Source organism: Heptranchias perlo, chromosome 26, assembly GCF_035084215.1.
Source record: "Heptranchias perlo isolate sHepPer1 chromosome 26, sHepPer1.hap1, whole genome shotgun sequence".
NCBI lineage: Eukaryota > Metazoa > Chordata > Chondrichthyes > Hexanchiformes > Hexanchidae > Heptranchias > Heptranchias perlo.
The window spans coordinates 28,639,177-28,657,192 of NC_090350.1; the positions used below are offsets into that span (position 1 = coordinate 28,639,177).

The 18,016-nt window shown below is 39.4% G+C and overlaps 1 long non-coding RNA gene across 1 annotated transcript in view; it reads right to left on the bottom strand.

Annotated features, from left to right (window-relative positions):
* The window catches only part of LOC137342839 (uncharacterized), a 77,370-nt gene extending 59,964 nt beyond the window's left edge, over nucleotides 1-17,406 (bottom strand). The window contains exon 1 of the long non-coding RNA XR_010967361.1: nucleotides 16,655-17,406. This is a non-coding gene — a long non-coding RNA (uncharacterized lncRNA). The remainder of the gene's footprint in view (nucleotides 1-16,654) is intronic.
* Between the last annotated feature and the right edge of the window lie 610 nt (nucleotides 17,407-18,016).

Consider the following 18,016-nt stretch of genomic DNA (forward strand, 5'->3'; position numbering starts at 1 on the left):
TTTTTTTTTTGAGGATTCGTGGAGATCAGTCAATTTGGGTCTTCCCTTCAGAGCTACTCCAGCGATATCACTCGTGGGGAAGAGCTATCTGTGTCCCAAAACAGCTCCCTTCATTTCTAACGGGGGTCACAACTTCAGACCACTTTAGGAACCGATTTGGAGCCATCTGATTCTGGAAGATCATTCTACCAGCTAAGTATTGCTTCACATCTGGCCAGCAGTAATTTTCTCAGGGTTGGGTGACTCCTAGGTTCCTGTTTCCGATCACTATACAGTGACTCTTACTAGAAGGTGCTTACGTCTGGATGTTAGGGAGAGCCTTGAGTGTGATACCCCCATGGGGTAATACCCTGCTAATGCTCACTATCTATGTTCACACATGAAGAATGGCCACCTGGGCAAGGAACTGGAAGGCTGCTGGTGAACCGTGCCCCAGTAACAGTCAATGAGAACTAAATTTGTTAGCGCCCCAAACTGGGTGCGAGGCCTGAGGACCAAAGTAAATTATTCTTCAGGCCTTATCAGAATAAATCAGGCGAGCTGCAGGTGCCCGACACAGCTTGCCTGTTGGGGCCTTACCAATTTCACCCTGGGCTGAGGCCCAGAGGTATGTCAGGAGGGGTGAGGCGATCAAAAGGAGGGTGAGGGTGAGCTGACAGCAACCCACAGTTGTTTGGTGGAGTCAGGAGGAGCATTCTTGACTCCTCCACAAAATACAAACCTTTTCAAAGTTTTTTGGCCTTTTTCAAGCAGCCTTCAGTGGTTCTTTAAAGGTAAGGCTGGCACCAAATCTGCATGGGTGTTTAGGCCATGACTAAATTGGCCGGGGCCTTCTTTTAGGCGGCCCTAGCAGCTGCCTGAAATGAACCACTGGTTCTCAAAAACAGACGACTGATTAGGCTGCTCAAGACCCGGAAATGCCAGTGCCAACCAGTGCAAACCAATTTACCAATCTGGATCGGAAATGAGCACTGGAGTCTCATTTCAATATTAAACAAGGCCTGTGTTCATTTCAGGCGGTTGCTAGGGCCGCCTAAAAAAAGGCTGTAACCAATTTAGTGATGGCCCGAACACCCTTGCAGATTGGGTGTGGACTTCTGCTCTGCTAAATTGGTCATCGTTGTGATCGTTTGAGGCTCATAAACATTTGCAATTATGTTAAATTTAGACACCAGTGATGTCTTGAGAGGGAGAGGGTAGGAAACTTGGAAGAAAAATAATTTCCTTGTTCCCTTTAAAGAGCAGTAGTGAGACATTACCACCTGATTGCTGAAATTTTACTTCAAACATCTCCTCCCAAACTCTCCGTTATTCTTACTCCAACCTCTTGTGCATCTCCCTCCCTTTGTCCCACTACTGGCAGCCAAAGCTTCAACTGACAAAGCCCCGTAATTTGGAATTTCCACCCTTAATCCCACTGCCTCTCCAGATCCCTTTCTTCCTTTAAGACCATCTTTAAAACCAAGGTTTTGATCATCTGTTCAAATCTTTCTTGACTCGGTGTCTATTTTTCTTACACCTCTGTGAATCACCTTGAGATGTTCTCTCTCTGTTAAAAATGCAGTATAAATGCAGCTGGTACTTGTTTTAGAAACTGTGCAGCTTTGCACTTATTTCCAAATTTTTATTGGTTAAGATCAAATATCTTTAAAATAATTTTGTTTTGTGTTGAATTAACAGTGAAATGCTGTTAATTCCAAGATTAAAAACCAGACCTGGCACAGTACAAGTGAATGCTTTACTCTGTCTCTCTGCTGTCAGTACTGATGTCACTATGAGATGAGGATGCTAAAATCAGTAGATATATCAGCAGATAAACTCCTTTCAAGGAAGCTATTTTCAAGCAGCTTTTTACGGTTCAATAATCAACCATCTATTAAAAATCTCACATCCTCTAAGCATCACTCTTACTTTCTGTAACATTTTAGCCGTCACAGTTCAATGTGTCCTCTGGCCCACAATGAGCAACATCATGGGAAATCTGTTTTTAAAAAAATTATTTTTTAAACAACAATAAAGGAAAATGAAGGAGTCTATGCATTGAAACAATGTCAATAAAATGTATTTTATTAAAAAAATAATAGTTTACAGCTACATTCCCCCCACCCCCATGAGACCACTGATCAAGCCCCATTACAGGACCAGGGAATCGGGTTTGTAAGCTTCAACCAACTACATCACCGTTATTAGCCATTACACCTCAAGGTAATAATATACATAGATTTGTAGTCACCGGACCACCAAAGAAAGCATGAACTTATCTTATGTAATTTTCTCCTTTCAAGCTATTGGCATTCTTGAAACATTAGAAAGAAAGACAGACAGACAGACAGACAGACTTGCATTTATATAGTGCCTTTCACGACTTCAGGACATCCCAAAGCACTTCACAGCCAATGAAGTACTTTTGAAGTGCTTTCACTATTGCAATGTAATGTCATTACGGATACACGGACTGGAAAACAGTTTTGGAGCTCACATGGCATTTTTGACTACTGTTTTTATTTGATTCCCTCCTTTAATAACTCTCCTTACTTCACAGAATTCTCCAACTGAGAGGGGTGCAAAGGGCTTATGCCACTCTGTAATTGCCACTGGAAGCCAGGCAGGTACAGTCTCTGAATTTTAATATTTTTTTCTCCATTCCTAAAGGAAAAAGCTCAGGGATTCCCCAGTGGCTCACTAAGAATCTTACCTACGGATAGGCACGATTCCTCCTTTTCATTAGCATAATGTACACCAACCAACCCTCCCTCTGTCAGCTGCTTACAGTGTGGCATTTTCTTAAAGGGATAGAGGCAAATAAATCTGAATTGTCAAAGCTATCCACAAGTATACTTTTTCTTCAGGTTTTTGAATTTTGACCTAAATTGGGAATGAGTTTGGATCTGCAAATGCTTTGGTGATCATCCCATTTATTAGTAATATAGCAATTCATAAACAATAATGTATTTGTAGAAGCTAAAAGAAACCTCAGCAAAGTGAACACCAGGTGAAAAGCTTTTACGGAAAAGTTAAATAGCCCAAGAGTGACTATTATGCCTGTAACTGCCTGGAGGGCCTCTGTGTGATAGAAAACATATGGAGGCTGTGGTGAATTATATCTCGAGATTTTAGCATAATCATTTAATCTGCCCAAAGCCTGAAGGCTATACAATCGTAAACAGTAAACTCCTTGATTATTTTGAAGAGTTCAAAATAATTTGATTTGACATTAACAACCCAGAACAAGAGAAGACTCAGCTTAAGCATTGGGCTGCACGTTATGGGTACATTTCCCTGGCCAAGACTGAGATGTGTGTCCTGTGTGGTGAGCGTTCAGTTCAGGCTGAGCTGTGTAAAAGCTAGTAATTAAGCAACAAGATTAGCTGCAAGAAAATAAACAGACTGCGTACGTTGAGTCAAACAACGATGGAATGCATTTCATTTTTTGATTGGAGTGTTGTAATCAACAGCCATATACTTGACTTCAGAAGACAGAGCTTGCTTTAATTCTTTAAAGAACAGATTATGAGTAATTAATCTGTGCTCCACAGTTGCTATATTGTTCATGGATTCATTTTCAATTTAGGATTCTGTTTGTTTTCTTTTTGTCTGGATATACCTGGTGGCCTCGGGTGACACAATCTGTGGTGTTAATTTGTTTGCAATTGAATAGTGCACCATATTGCTGGGTTCACGTGTACACCTAATATTGTCATTCCAGTTTTAGTTGACATTCCAAGATTAGTCAACAGTTTGCAATTGAAAATTCTGTCAACCTCAGATTATTTGACAAAGAAGGCTTCCTGGCCTCTAGTACATTTAATATGTGGTTACAATGTGGTTTGTGCCACTCGAGATGGTCATCCAGCTGGGATTGGGAATTCACATCTAGGAACTGTGGATATCAACCACTTCCTTACGCAGCATTTAGGCACACTAAGGTTCCACCCCTCCCCTTCCAAAAAAGAATTATAATCAGAGTTTTAGGAGATCTATATGCAATTTAGATTCATTATTAGGGAAGAAATAATTATCTATTCTTGCCATAATGAGGGGTTGAAATTTGACCCGGTGGTTCTTCAAATGGGCTGAAAAAATTAATAAAATATTCAAACAATATTTAATTTGAATTGTTATATTACATTTATATGTATTATTCCATTCAGTCAAAAATACATCTTTGAAGAATTTTAATTGTTTCTAGTTACATTGCAGCAGGTTGCTTAGCAACTCACTGCCATAAGGCTAGCTGCCTATTGATTGTACCTGGGTAATTGTTGCAGCACTATAGCAGTCGATTGGATGCTCCTCAGCAGATAAACATTACAGCTTTGATTCCATGCACATAATCAATTAAACATGTTCTTTTAAAAAAATGGTTATTATTTAACACCTGACAAATGATGAAAATGAAGAGTAAAAGGGCAATATATTTCTTACACCAGAGAAATTGTTGGTTACATTTCAATGGTTTTTAATAAAGTTTCTTTACTTGCTATATTTGAATTGGATTTCGTCTCACCATTCCCATGTTTGTGCTCACCAAACCAAAGAAAACAATGTCTCCTGTAGACCTGTCTCAGCCAGACACAGTTCCCGTGGAAGTCGAAACACATAAAATGAATTCCCTACTCTCTTCTATAGTCAAGGCAGGCACCAGCAGAGCAGCAGAAATCATTCATATCCAGTGAGCAATAGATCACCGTTTTTAACATTTTCCACAAACATTAACCCTTTAAGGACTGCCACACAAATAATCTAGGATTATACAAGGTTGTCTGTATATCTGGAAACAGTTATGAATGAATAAATGTTTTGTGGTTCACAGAGAAACTTGCTAGCCCTTCCAACCAGAGGGTCATAATGAGTTCAAATCCCAACCACGCTGTCTACTCAAATGCCCTCACTGGATAAAAATGGACAGTTCTCAGCCGTTCAGCTAGATGGAGCAGTAAGCAATCCTAGTTGACAGAAGGACATGTCCATTTACTCAGCCACAGAATAGGATGACAACAGCCATCTTGCCTGCTTGATTTAAATAGGAAGAATAATGGCAGGAACTGAGAAGCAGCAATGGGGGATCCAGGGATGGGTGGGTGGATGGGCGGGAGAGATGAGGAGTGGGGGGCAGTTAACAAGCAGGACGAAGAATGAAGTAAAAGAAAAAAATGTTCAGTTGTACTTCATATATTCAACATCACAAATCTATAAAAAGATCAGTTTTGCAAATGACACGTGGGCCAAGATTTCCCTCTTCAGCACTTCTGGCTCGACTGGGAGTGATATCAGGAAATTCTTCACCTCCAGCTTGTGATTTTATGACCTTTAAAATTCAGTGCCCAGCCATGATTATTTAAAAAAAGGTGTATATTTTGAGAGTTGCAAAAAGACAGTTCCCCTCTGAGTGTGTCAGGAAGGGACAGAGTGTTTAACAAAGGTGATAGGGCAATCGTGACTAAGGGCACATCAGGGAAAAATAGTAAGAAGTTAAAATTAAAGGCACTATATCTGAATGCATGAAGCATTCGTAACAAGATAGCTGAATTAATGGCACAAATAGAGATAGATAAATGGATTTGATCCAGTAGCCATTACTGAGACATGGTTGCAGGGTAATCAAGGTAGGGAACTAAATATTCCAGGGTACTTGACTTTTAGAAAAGATATGCAAAATGGAAGAGGGAGGGTAGCCCTGATAATGAAGGATGAGATAAAAGCCGTTGTGAAAAAGGATATTAGCTCAGAAAATCAGGATGTAGAATCAGTATGGGTGGAGCTAAGAAATACAGGGGGCAGAAAACACTGGTGGATGTAGTTTATAGCCCCCCTAACAGTAGTTAAAGTATTGGACAGAGTATAATTCAGGAAATTAGAGTAACATGTAACAGTTAGAGGAGGGTAATGCAATAATAGTGGGGGACTTTAATCTTCAGCTAGACTGGGCAAACCAAATTGGCAAAAGTAGTTTGGAGGACGAGTTCATGGAATGCATTTGAGACAGTTTTCTAGAACAATATGTCAAGGAACTAACTAGGGAACAGGTTATTTTAGATCTAATACTGTGTAACGAGACAGGGTTAATTAGTAATCTTATAGTTAAGGATCCTCTGGGGCAGAGTGATCATATGATAGAATTTTATATTGAGTTTGAGAGTGATGTAGTTAAGTCCAAAATTAGGGTCTTAAATTTAAACAAAGCCAATTTCGTAGGTATGAGGGGTGAGTTGACTAAGATAGATTGGGAAATTAGATTAAAAGATATGATGGTAGATAAGCAATGGCGAACATTTAAAGAAATAATTCATAATTCTCAACGAATATACATTCCATTGAGGAATAAAAACTCCACGGGAAAAATGATCCAACCGTGGCTGACTAGAGAAGTTAAGGATAGTATTAGATTAAAAGAAGAGGCGTACAATATTGCCAAAAAGAGTAGTAAGCCTGAGGATTTGGAGGGTTTTAGAATCAGCAAAGGATGACCAAGAAATTGATAAAAAGGGGGAAATTGAATATGAGAGTAAACTAGCAAGAAATATAAAAACAGATTGTAAGAACTTTGACAAGTATGTAAAAAGGAAGAGATTAGCAAAAGTAAACGTGGGTTCCTCACAGGCAGAGACAGGAGAAATTATAATGGGGAATAAGGAAATGGCAGAGACGTTAAACAAATATTTTGTACCTGACTTCACAGTAGAAGACACAAAAAATATATCGGAAATAGTGGGGAATCAAGGGTCTAATGAGAATGAGGAACTTAAAGCAATCAAGATTAGTAAAGAAAAAGTACTGGAGAAATTAATGGGACAAAATCCCCTGGACCTGATGGCCTACATCCTAGGGTTCTAAAAGAGGTGGCTGCAGAGATAGTGGATGCATTGGTTTTGATCTTCCAGAATTAGAAGGTAGTAAATGTAATCCCCCAATCAAGAAAGGAGGGAGAGAGAAAATGGAACTACAGGCCAGTTAGCCTGACATCAGTACTAGGGAAAATGCTAGAATCTATTATTAAGGACATAGTAACGGGGCACTTACAAAATTATAATATGATTAGGCAGAGTCAATACGGTTTTATGAAAGGGAAATCGTGTTTGACAAATCTATTAGAGTTTTTTGAGGGTGTAACTAGCAGGGTAGATAAGCGGGAACCAGTGGATGTGGTTTATTTGGATTTTCAAAAGGCATTTGATAAGGTAAGAACATAAGAACATAAGAAATAGGAGCAGGAGTAGGCCAATCGGCCCCTCGAGCCTGCTCCGCCATTCAATAAGATCATGGCTGATCTGATCCTAACCTCAAATCTAAATTCATGTCCAATTTCCTGCCCGCTCCCCGTAACCCCTAATTCCCTTTACTAGTGAGACACAAGAGGTTGTTACACAAGATTAGGGCTCATGGGATTGGGGGTAATATATTAGCATGGATTGAGGATTGGTTAACAGACAGAAAACAGAGAGTAGGAATAAATGGGTCATTTTCGGGCGAGCAGGTTGTAAATAACGGGGTGCCGCAAGGATCAGTGCTTGGACCTCAGCTGTTTACAATATATATCAATGATTTAGATGAGGGGACCGAGTGTAATGTATCCAAGTTTGCTGATGATACAAAGCTAGGTGGGAAAGTAAGCTGTGAGGAGGACATGAAGAGTCTGCAAAGGGATATAGACAGGTTAAGTAAGCGGGCGAGAAGGTGGCAGATGGAGTATAACATGAGGAAATGTGGGGTTATTCACTTTAATAGGAAGAATAGAAAAGCAGCATATTTTTTAAAAGGTGAGAGACTAAGAAATGTTGGTAATCAGAGGGATTCTGGTGTCCTTGTACATGAATCACAGAAAGTTAACATGCAAGTACAGCAAGCAATTGGGAAGGCAAATGGTACGTTAGCCTTTATTGCAGGGGGGTTGGAGTATAAGAGTAAGGAGGACTTGCTGCAATTATATAGGGCTCTGGTGAGACCACACCTGGAGTACTGTGTACAGTTTTAGTCTCCTTACCTAAGAAGGATATACTTGCCTTAGAGGGGATGCAACGAAGGTTCACTAGATTGACTTCTGGGATGAGGAGAGATTGAGTAGAATGGGCCTATAATCTCTGGAGTTGAGAAGAATGAGAGGTGATCTCATTGAAATGTATAAGATTCTAAGAGGGCTTGACAGGGTAGATGCTGAGAGGTTGTTTCCGCTGGCTGTAGTGTCTAGAACTAGAGGTCATAGTCTCAAGATAAGGGGTCGGCCATTTAGGAGTGAGATGAGGAAAAATTTCTTCACTCAGAGGGTTGTGAATCTTTGGAATTTTCCACCTCAGAGAGCTGTGGATGTTGAGTCATTGGGTATATTCAAGATTGGGATCGATGGATATTTGGACTCTAAGGGAATCAAGGGATTTGGGGATAGGGCGGGAAAGTAGAGTTGAGGTAGAAGATCAGCCATGATCTTGTGAATGGCGGAGCAGGCTCGAGGGGCCATTTGGCCTACTCCTGTTCCTATTTCTTATGTTCTTATGTTCTTACTTGGTATGCTCCCAATTGCCTGATGGATTAGGGTGTCTGTTGAAACATTAAGGATCACAATAGCAACGAGCATAGGTTTGTTGTTAAGAAATAGCCAGCCTTAGGGCAATGGCACCAGAGAGATTGAGGCATTGTTTGTGTAAATGCAGTAACAGCTTGGAACAGTTACAGGACATTACTAAATCTAGACTGTCACAATACAGAGCAGTACTAATAACCCAACATAACCCAAACAAAACCACGAGTCTGTCGTAGTATGTCAAAAAACTGTTCCTTCCCAATGCAGTTGGCAGTATTCTATACTTTGCAAATTGGTCGTCAATAGGGAATTAAGTTGTAAAATGTGGTAGTCTTGCGATAGTTTTGGGGATAAGAAACCTTGCTTCATAACCAGAACATTCATGCAGTCTTGCTTTGTACGTTGCATTTTATCAGGGTGCATAACTGTCATTGTAAGTAGAGATAATTGTAACAAGAATACGTGTCTCACAAATTGACCCTGGTGGTTATTGGGGACACTAAAAGAGGAAGTTGTACTAGTTACCAATCGGCAGATCATAGCAGAGCAAAATTCCTCATGTTGATCATTTTAGTATAATCATAAATGAAAATAAAATTAATCGATCGGAGGAATTTCACCCCCAAATGGTATACATCAACATGATACATAAATGGATGGGAATCATGGAATAAAATCCCCATAACAGCAGTAAAAATTTTGAAAAATCCTGCAATTGCATGTAATAAAAATGGAATTTCACTTATTTGATCAGCGTAAACATTGGCTCTAGAATAGTTAACTCTATGATCAAACTAATGCGTACAAGAGACAAAGTTCTCATTCCACATTGTCTGAGAGAGACTCAGGCACTGGCAGGAAAGGGTTTATGCGAGGTTTCATTGCTGATATACCAAGTAGACATCTTGGATTGATATATAACATAAATACGGAGGTTTAGCTTTTGTGCTTGTTTGCAATTTTTTTATCATTTGCTGTTTTGGCTAACATGTTTTCTGCATGTCCCGCTGCCAGGGCAATGGCAAGTGCAAACATTACTGCTATTTAAGTCAGATTTGTTGACTGAGCTGAATCCAATCTCTTGGTGTATACAAGCGAATAGACAAATGATAGCTTAAGTTTTGTGGTCAGGTTAAAATTGCATTCCAAACCCTCAACATCATAGCAATATTTAAACATCTTTAGACTGGCTGCAGCGTCAGATAACAGACCTTTGCCAGTTGCATTATCTTAGGGTGTTAGTCTGAGATGGGGATGGTGCATTGCAGGCTGTTAAAGAAAAGGATCACACATCTTGTCTATTTTCTCCGCAACTGTTGCCTGTTCTGCTGAATGTTTCTGGTTTGGTGTTTGAAGTGTATTAACCTGTGCTTGAGCTCTACTCAAGTTCTTAATAGACTGGCTAATCATATAATCTTATAAATATTAAAAAGAAACCAAAAGATTAATCATGCATTATTAATCTAAAGTCATATTTACATCTCTTAACTGAGTCTGAGTTAGGTTTCTCCAATTCATGTGGTAGTTAGATAAATGAGATCAACTTAGACAACTTAGCACTTTCCACAGACAACTAGTCCCCCATATAGAAGGCATCTAAATACAATATATTATTTACACACATATGTTGGGAATTCTGGGCAGACATAGGTCATGTGAGGTATCAAGAAACTGTATCAGCAAAGGCTGATGGGACAGGAGTATCATCCCCTAAGGTTTTATACTTCCCAGGCATCAGTACAAAAGCTGCCAAAAAGCCAATTTCCATGTTGATTACCTAATGGGTTTACACATAGCAACCTTCAGTGAATTGGCCTCCATAAAAATTATTCGTGTTGAAGTTGCTGGTGGCATAGGCCAGTGGAGAAACACTTTGGTGAACCAGTGGATTGTACCGTGTGGTATACAACATGGATTCAGTAAATTCCCAATTGCAGTTGAGCTGTTGTGAATGGGAGGTAGAGGAGATTATAGGAGAGATAAGGAGCGGTGGCAAAGAAGAAGGGGAAGCCAAAAGTGAGTGAGAATGGCATTGATGATGTTTGTAAAAAGGGCATCTGTCTAGGTTCTCCAGATAGTAATAGTGTGTGATGAATGCAGAGGAATGGATTTCCAAAAGAGGGGCGGAAAATGTCGGTCCAATAATATGGAACTTTTTTTTAGAAAAAAACTGTAAATGGGACTTAATCAGAGTATGGCAACTTTACTTTAGGAAATATAAAATACAACACCTCTGGTTTTGGTGCAAAACCATAATACTGAAGTGTTAATGATGAACATTATAGCTGAGAATATACTTGTACAATCTACTCTATCACAGCGCATATATTGATCAACTGTACAACCCTGTTGTATGTGAATTTATACAAGTTAATTTTTTCTTCTATTCACTTCTAAGCAACCGGTTACTGAGAACATTAAACTGCCCTAATTAAGTGTAGTTTTGTAGTTAATAATCACATTCCCACTATCTGTTAATTGTTCATCTGTTTGCTATTGTTAAGCCGATGTAAATAATGATGAAGCTTTTAAACTATTCAAAAGTCCTAGTCATTTCCAAAGCCTTGATTTCATACTATGCATTCTTTATATCAACTCCGCCCAAATGTATAAACATCGTGGGATCTGTTATACAATTAACAGTGCACTGTACGATGCATGCCAATTGTTCCAGAAGTAGTTTTCAGCTGGTAGTTTACAGTGCAAGAACAATGAGGTCTTCTTGTAACAGTCAAATATTACAGCCTTATTAACTGATTGCAGACAAGGCTTCTGCCTCAACATGTAACAATTATTTATTTTAATATTTTATTTGTAAACATACTGTGCAAAAATTTACATAGCTCAATGAGTTTAAATACTGCAGCTTCTCCTCAGGGACCTGTGTTCAAGTCAAGTCAAGACTGATGGAATGAATGTCTCCTCTCTGTAAGGAATCTTAAGTAAACGGGGTTAGGTGGACTCAACCCAGCTTCCATGGATATGAGTCAACAACAGAAAAGTGCCGAAATATGACATTGGTTTGTTAAGCTCACTCAGGGAAAGCATAAGGATGGGAATGCAATTGTCATACTGGGGCATCAGAAGCTTTTGAGGATGGAGTTAAAACACCTAATTGTTGAGGTAGTGCATTGGGAGAGCAACATGGATTCCATCCTATAGTATACCCGACCCAGGACTGCTCCACATGCTCATTAGGTACAAAGAGAAACAATACTCTATTACTGAACACAATTGTATAATAAGGATAATTTGATGGGACCATTTTTTTAAAGAAAGTGCACAATGAAAGTCAATGGTTTATGTGAAATGCTAACAGTACCTTGTAATATAATTAGTTTTCACAGTGGCATTTTGGTTATGTGGTTTAATGACAGTTCTTCACCATTTGGCACCTTTGTACAGAAAAAAGCCTTATTACATGACCTTTAATATGATTAAAAAAGTAAACCCCAATGCCCAGTTTAGTCACACATAATTTCCAGAAGTTGGTTAATCACAAATAGAATTGTTAGCAAATGTAGGACATTTTAAATTATGTGATTTTGACAGTGATGTGGACTTTCACTAAATTCTTTTTGAATCCCGCAAACTGGAGATGCAGCACTGGACAAACATTAGGTGGGAGAGGATCAATGTCATCACTGTGCTAAGCAATGTCAATTTGACTCTATCATTAATAAGAAATAAAAACAGAAAATGCAGGTCAGGCATCATCTGTAGAGGGAGAAACAAAGTTAATGTTTCAGGTCGATGACTTTTCATCAGAACTGGAAGGTGCTACAGATTCTTTTGTTCTATCATTAATTGGCTCAATGGTTAAAGCAAATATTACATTGTACATATGACCAATATATATACCATTTAATTTTTTTCCTCTGCACTTAAAATTAGCTGGGGTTATCACACTCTACCGAGAGTGAAATCTGAACTTAATCATTTAATAGCCATGTTTTTCCTTTGTTTTATCTGGCCTAAACTGAAATTTTAAAAATCACATCTCATATTTTCATCAGATTTGAATTTCTTCACAATCCATGACAAAATCAAACGAGAAGACAAAAGATTTCAAGCAAAGTGAAGTATTACTGTTTTTTTAAAAAATCTAAGAACCAAAGGATTGTTATTTAAAGGAGTAGGTCAAATCGAAAGAGCTCAGTCATAACTGACTGCATTCTCCTCAGCTCTTTGGACGAATTCACAGTTCCTGCATGTTCCATCAATGCCAATTCTGATAAGGACTGAACTTTTGATCTAGAATCCTGGTTCCAGACCAGTGCATCTACATGGTGCACAATTTTGACCGGCCGAGTTCCTCTGCTTAGTTTAGTGTATGTGTCTGTTAATGAGCAGAAGAAAAGAGGTATCCCGAAAATTAACAACACAAATTGCAATATGGGCACCTAAAAGAAAGCAAAATATTTTTTGTCAATTATTTGAATAACTGTAAATAAATAATCAATGTAAAAAAAAGTCATTATTAACTTCTTTTGACTCTCCCTATATTACTTTCCCTCTCTTTTAGATCACCCAAAGGGTTGCACAATTTTCAAGCCAAGAGGATGAGTTGATGGCCTGCTCCAGGCTTCTGCCACTGTTGCCCTACGATACTGAGAACGGTCTGTGTGGATTTTCCTTAAATCCTTTTTGGAGGCCATTTCACTTCTGCTCAGCGATTCCAACGAATAACTCAGCTGAGATCTGCAACTCAGATTTAAATTGGCTTCTGGTTCTTTAAGTTTCCGACTTTGTTCTAATTTGGGACAACCAAAGCAGCTACGGAAGTGACACAAGGTGAACTGAGATATGGAAGAAACAAGCTAGATGACCATAAAGACCATCACTCAACTGAGTGTGAAACTGACTAGCAACCAAGGAAAAAGACATTTCCAAGAGCTAATGGTTAGAACGTTGATTTCTGCACAATTACCCAATCAATTGGTCTTTATTTAGTGCTTGTTCATAATTTTATACTCTTTTGCTTTTTAAAAGGTCCGTGATTTGCAGGGAGTTTTACAACTAAGCATAATTGTTGAAACAATCAGAAACACCCATTATTGTGAACTGCCCTTACTCACTCTGCACAGAATCATCAGTTTCACACTGATGCTGTTATTACTTCCACGATAATACTGCTCTATCATCAGCCGACAGGAAGCATATTTGTTAAGGATATGTCAGTTATGTTACTTCCATCGCTCTACCTGGCCACTGTCTGAGGCTGAACCAGACCGTTTGCAACCTTGCCATTCTATTTGACCCTGAGCTGAGCTTCTGACCCCATATCCTCGCCATCACCAAGACCGCCCACTTCCACCTCTGTAACTTCGTCCGTCTCCACCCCTGCCTCTACTCATTTGCTGCTGAAACCCTCATCCATGCCTTTGTTACTTCTAGACTCGACTATTTCAATGCTCTCCTGGCTGGCCTCCCACCTTGCACCCTTTGTAAACTTCAGCTCATTCCAAAACTCTTGGGACATTTTACTATGTTAAAGGTGCTATATAAATGCAAGTTGTTGTTGTTTTTTTCTTCAGTTCCCCCTCCACGGATCTACCATGAGATATACCCACCAACCTTGCAAAGAAAATTAAAATTTGTTGCCAATGCGCTTGCCTGTGCAGCAGTAAACAGAAGGTTCTACCAGTTGACTTTCTCACCATAATGTTGTGAAGTAACCATCTCAACCATTTAGTGCCAAGTTACAAATATGTGGCAGAAAATAATGTCTACTTGTTTGCTGCTACAGCTACTTTAAAATTCAAACTGTTTATTTATTTTTTCTCTCCCCTGCAATACATATGCCTTTTCTCTGACATTTCACTTAAACTGACTTCTCTAAAAGCCTAACAAAATGGGTTTTGAGTCCATAAAAAAGAAGGGCTAGAAACGACCATCGGGACCAGCAATGCTTACCCTTATCTGTTCGCTGTAACTGTGAGGATTCTGACTTATCTGGAGGGTTCTGCAGGTCACCTGGTTTTTCATGTGAGCACGCTTCATTTCAGAGGTCAATATTTAAGTTAACCTTTTCTGGGCCCATATTTACTTAAGAATGTTTAAATTCTGTGGCATTTTTAAGTTGAACACAATATTTACAAAGTAGCCTGGTGCAACACACTTACAGCAATGCATAGTTGTTCGAGATTAATGGAATTGTCAGGAATAACTTCTCATAACCGTGGTAACCTGTAGTCAATCAGGTGGGTCTGAGGAAACTTTGTGTAAAATCTACGAGAAGATTTATTTTTGCAAAAATCCACGGGGCATTTTGCTGAAGGCTATGTGTGTTTTTCCCACATTGTCATCAATAAAATTCCCAACCTCACATCAAAAATACACAAGAGGAACTAATAGAGAGGGAACAGCATTATGCAATGAATTCCCCTTCACTGCTTTTTTTTTAAATTAATGGTTTGTTAAAAATTGAAACTTAACAGTAACAACATGGTGTTTCTTTTTACGAGAATAATCACACATCTTTTAGAAGTCATGGAACTCAGAACAAACTTTCTGTGCTGACCTGTGACATAACAATATAACTCAATGTGCTTTCTGTGTGGCAACTGGCCCTGATTTTAAAATTGTAGCACAGAATCCTTACTAAGTTTGGGACACGAGTAGCGCATAACACAATACGTCCTCCTTCTCCTGACAACAAATGCAATCAGTGATTCTAATTGTGGCATCCTGCCTAACTCTATCATTCTTTTATGGTGCAGCATGATGACTGACTATTGCAAAACCCTTCATTATTAAAATAGTAATAAAAGAATTGGGGAGATAATAAAATCGTGGTAGTTAAGCTGCTTCTTATAAAGTGAAGAAACTTTAATTTTTCCATTGAAAAGGAGTTCTATCACATTACTCAGTTGGGTGCAGAAAGAAAAGCAATCAAATCTTATTAACCTTGCAAGGAAAATAAATAAAAAATAGTTGACGCGGCATAATCATAGAGCTCTACAAAGCACTGGTGTTGAAACATATTTTAAATTGTAATGGCCTATCTGTTTGGATTTGCTGATTACAGATAGTGGGCCTAACATAAACAGAAAGAACAAGGTAGCCTTTGTTCATTTTAGTCATTATAATGTATTAAAGTGTTCTCGGGATTGCTCAGAGCACTGCTGGTGGTTCCAAAGAATAATAAAGCTCGTTGAAACCTTCAGAAGTTTCTTGCAGTGCTGCTGTGAGAATTATTTGACCTTTCAGAACACTACAATAATTCAATTTGCTTTGTGCTTTGCAGTAAGACCAAGTTTGGTCAAATTTTCAGCTACAATTGCCCTGATTTAACAATGTGTGATGAGGTTGCATTTGACCAGAAATTGCAATTTAGTATTCTTTTCCTGCCATTGCACAGTGCACCCCAGCACTCTCTGCACACGCTGTGCTGCGTATCACAACGGTTTTGCTCCTGCGGGAATATGTCCTTTTTTGGACACATGGCACCGTTCAAGGTGGAGGAGGGAGTCTGCCAGTGTCCTGGCCAACATTCTTTCCTCAACCAACACGATTGAAAACAGAATATCTGGTCATTCATCATTTGCTCTTTGTGGGAGCTTGCTGTGCACAAATTGGTTTCCAGATTTACCCACATAATAGCAGTGACTACACTTCAAATATAATCCATTGGTTGAAAAGCACTTTGGGGCATCTTGAGAATATCATGCTAAAAAGTGCAAGTTCTTTCTTTTTGCATGGGGGTAGGGGAGAAGGTTAAGATTAATGGAATACATTTTAATCTGTTAGGAAAAGAAAACTTTCCCCTGTGTAGTTTTCAAAATTTTAACAGCTGCCAATCAAATTGGCATAAATTTGAAAGCAACAGAGGCAGGTTAGATTTATAATGCAGGTTTACAGTTTACTAAATATGCAGTGTTACTGCACTATTACACTTCTGTCGTAATGACTGAATGGTGATAATAGCAGGTTCAAATTGCAGTAGTGCTTCTCCCAACCCCACATTTAAAGAAAGCTCACCGCAGCTCCTCCCCACACACTCCAATCACCACTGATCCTGAACACCGACCTCCTATTTGGACCCCCAATCCTCCCCCCTCCCCGAGGCTTCCTGTCCTTGACCCCCGGCCTCCTCTTCCAATCCTGGTCTCTGATCCTCCCCCTGGCTTCACTTACCTGAGTGCCGCAGCGACATTAGGAGTGTCCTGATCTTGGATTCCTCTTTGCAGGCTCCTGTTTGCGTCACGCTGGCTCCATTGTAATGAGGCTCGAGGCCCAATATCGGGGGCACCTCAGGCCTCACCATGCAGGCGCAGGGGATGTTACCCTGCAACCCCCCCACCGTCTGCCCAAAAATGGGTGAGCCCAAATTTCTACCCCAATATGTTCTTGTTCCCTTTTGTTGAGATCTTGCAAACCCCATTGTCACGGAGACACCTATTAAGAGACACCTTTTAAGTGGTTGCTGCTAAAAAAGATATTGACTTTTCATTAATCATACTCCCTTTCTTTCCTAGAAAGAGTCCCCACTAAAAGAGAGTGCCTCAAGTAACTGATTAATATTGACATTTTGGAGACACTCTTCTTCACCTTAGCTATGATTGCAGTTAAGTTGAAATGTCACTCTTCTTTATAGCATGGTTAGCGCTATCTGTATCCAACTGAAATAGCTGCCATTTATAGTGCTCCTGTGTCTATCTCTGACAGTAGGCAAATGAACACAGGCTTCTCTGTCACCAACAAACAGTTCCTTTCCTTCTTAGATCAAGAAATAATAATGGTTGTCCTTCATGACAAGAATTCTGCCTCAGTGAACTTGTCTTGTCGTTTGATCCATATTATCGAATGCAGGTGCAATTTGTTCAGTTCCTTCATGTGGTACCCATAGCAAGTCTCTGCTTCACAGCCTTACAAGAACGTTGGCATCATAATTTTGCCCTCAAGGTGATGAGCTCACCTTTTTAATACGTGCTTCTTGATCACTGAGCATATCATTAGAAAACTCACTTCTCACATAGTGAGACACAACAATCAGCTTTTCCATCATCAGCACAACTTCTCCCACTGATACCAACTCCTCCATCACTAACACAGCTGTCAAATACTGGCTCCTCTGCCTTCAACGTAACTTTTTCCCTTCTCAGGGACCAGCTACTCCATCACTGAACACAGCCTCTCTCAATCTCAGGTGCATTGAAAACAAAACAACCTTGGTTGCTGTGGCTCCAGCCAGAGAATGCACAAATAGAAAGAAAGAACTTGCCTTTATATAGCTCTCCACGACCTGAGGATGTCCTAAAGTGCTTCATGACTAGTGAAGTGCTTTTGAAATGTAGTCACTGTTGTAATGTAGGGAAACGAGGTCATCAGTTTGTACACAGCAAGGACCCACAAACAGTAATAAATCACCAGATTATATGTTTCAGTTGTGTTGGTTGAGGGATAAATATTGTCCAGGAAAACAATAGTGTTCCATCTGCCTTTGGTCACCATCTTTTTCACCATTTACATGGTAACCCTTCAGTGATATTATCTGGA